This window comes from Schistocerca serialis, unplaced genomic scaffold (genome assembly GCF_023864345.2).
Source record: "Schistocerca serialis cubense isolate TAMUIC-IGC-003099 unplaced genomic scaffold, iqSchSeri2.2 HiC_scaffold_1189, whole genome shotgun sequence".
Lineage (NCBI taxonomy): Eukaryota > Metazoa > Arthropoda > Insecta > Orthoptera > Acrididae > Schistocerca > Schistocerca serialis.
In genome coordinates this window covers 105,001-107,500 of record NW_026047391.1, presented here as the reverse complement: position 1 = coordinate 107,500, position 2,500 = coordinate 105,001, and the positions used below count along the sequence as shown (strand labels likewise).

Here is a 2,500-nt window from a genome sequence, read left to right as displayed (position 1 = left end):
CTCCCTCTCCGGAATCGAACCCTGATTCCCCGTTACCCGTTACAACCATGGTAGGCGCAGAACCTACCATCGACAGTTGATAAGGCAGACATTTGAAAGATGCGTCGCCGGTACGAGGACCGTGCGATCAGCCCAAAGTTATTCAGAGTCACCAAGGCAAACGGACCGGACGAGCCGACCGATTGGTTTTGATCTAATAAAAGCGTCCCTTCCATCTCTGGTCGGGACTCTGTTTGCATGTATTAGCTCTAGAATTACCACAGTTATCCAAGTAACGTGGGTACGATCTAAGGAACCATAACTGATTTAATGAGCCATTCGCGGTTTCACCTTAATGCGGCTTGTACTGAGACATGCATGGCTTAATCTTTGAGACAAGCATATGACTACTGGCAGGATCAACCAGGGAGCTGCGTCAACTAGAGCTGAGCAGCCGGCCGCCCGGGAGTGTGTCCCGGGGGCCCGCGCGAACACGCAAGCGTCCGCTCAATTATTCTGCAAACAGGAGGAGGCTGAGCTCCCCTGCACAATACACCTCGAAACCCTCTCAGGTCCCGGCGGCGCGCAGCGCCGTCCTAAGTACTTGGTCGGGTTCGAGAGAGGCGCAATCGCCCGGAGTTTGGCGAGTAGACGCTTTAGGTGCGACCACCCGTGCTCCCAACTGAGCTTGCCGCTGCCGACAGAGGCCCGGGAGCGTGCTGTCGTGGCATTGCCGGCGGGAGACAACACGCGCCACCTACGGTGGCCGGCAGCTCCAACGCCAGCGCCACAGAAGGACAAAAGCCCCACTTGGGTGCCGAAGCGAACTCTCCCAGCACAGCGCACGCGCCAACACGTCCGCACAGCTGCGATACAATCCACCTGCGAGAACCGCAGAGGCGACCGAGCAGCAGACGGCGTCGCGGCGCCGAGCGCCGGGCGGCGGCGCATCCTCAGCGCACACAGTCCTCAATCGGACCAGCACACTGCAGATGTCCACCGCGCTTCGCACCGGGCCCGCGAGGACCTACTTTGGCCGCACGGCGCCGCGTGCAGGGTGCGCCGGCGCGCAGCTACGCCGCCTGCCGCCTCCGTCGGCCGGCGCGCCTGCCACTGGCCGCCCCCACCAGCCGGCTGTAGCGCGTGCGCCCACGCACCGCGCGGCCAGCACGCCGGGAGGCCCCCCCTCACCGGCCGGGGACGGTCCCACCCAGCCACCGCCGCGTATCGCTTCACACCCACATGCCATTCACGTTCGTGGGCATGGTGGGTATCGCTGAAACAACCGGTTGGTAGCTCAACCGATCGTCGCCATCACTGATTCACCTCTAGCGAGAACAACCGCACCACAACGGTTTACCAGTTCTTCATTTGCGTAACGTCACCAGCAAACGTAGACGTCCATCGCCATTTGCAAATTCAACGATTGTTGCATGCCTGTGTCAGGTGTCACGACACACTATGTCTGCCCACATACACGCAACAACATGTGCACGCTTCGCGAACACGTGGAAGGTGGCCCCCGTACGTATGCGATGTCCATTGCGCGAACGACTGTCAACCGGCCTCTGTCGCATGTTGCAGATGTGGAACGCAGTGCACCATGCTATCACGGTGTGTGAGAAGAGACGACTACGTCTGACAACACGCGCCACTACATCAACAGACGGCTCATGCCGATCGCCATCCACGGCATACCATACTGCAATCCAGCTCTTATAGGGAGACGACATGTAGCTGAGTGCACAATATTTGGACCGTATGGTTCGCCGTTGTTGGCGCAGTCGTGGTACGGTCACACATGTACCACGATGTATCATTCAGTACATGAGGACCAATGTGCAGTACAGTGTGTGATTTGGACGTACAACATCAGCGGACAGTTGACACAAGCCGTACCACAACGTAGGCTGTGCTTCGCCATGCGAATGCCAATGAACAACTGCGAAGGGCATTGAGCATGTACGTCCTGCTGCCATCCGCATTACAGTGTATAGCTGCAAGGTGTTTAACATGAAGCGATACTCTGGGGACCGGGCAGTGCGAGTAGCAAACTATATTGCGGGGGTTGCAGTTAGGCAACACTACACTAATTTAACGCGTCGTATGACAATTACAGAGCAGGTTAAGGCCCAACGTGTGTTGGGTTAAGGCCCAACGTGTGTTGGGTTAAGGCCCAACGTGTGTTGGGTTAAGGCCCAACGTGTGTTGGGTTAAGGCCCAACGTGTGTTGGGTTAAGGCCCAACGTGTGTTGGGTTAAGGCCCAACGTGTGTTGGGTTAAGGCCCAACGTGTGTTGGGTTAAGGCCCAACGTGTGTTGGGTTAAGGCCCAACGTGTGTTGGGTTAAGGCCCAACGTGTGTTGGGTTAAGGCGCAACGTGTGTTGGGTTAAGGCGCAACGTGTGTTGGGTTAAGGCGCAACGTGTGTTGGGTTAAGGCGCAACGTGTGTTGGGTTAAGGCGCAACGTGTGTTGGGTTAAGGCGCAACGTGTGTTGGGTTAAGGCGCAACGTGTGTTGGG

The 2,500-nt window shown here is 57.7% G+C and overlaps 1 non-coding gene across 1 annotated transcript in view; it reads right to left on the bottom strand.

Annotated features, from left to right (window-relative positions):
- LOC126434509 (small subunit ribosomal RNA) overlaps positions 1–409 on the bottom strand; it is a 1,910-nt gene extending 1,501 nt beyond the window's left edge. Inside the window, exon 1 of the ribosomal RNA XR_007579279.1 lies at positions 1–409. This exon is cut by the window's left edge and continues 1,501 nt beyond it. This is a non-coding gene — a ribosomal RNA (small subunit ribosomal RNA).
- Positions 410–2,500: the final 2,091 nt, after the last annotated feature.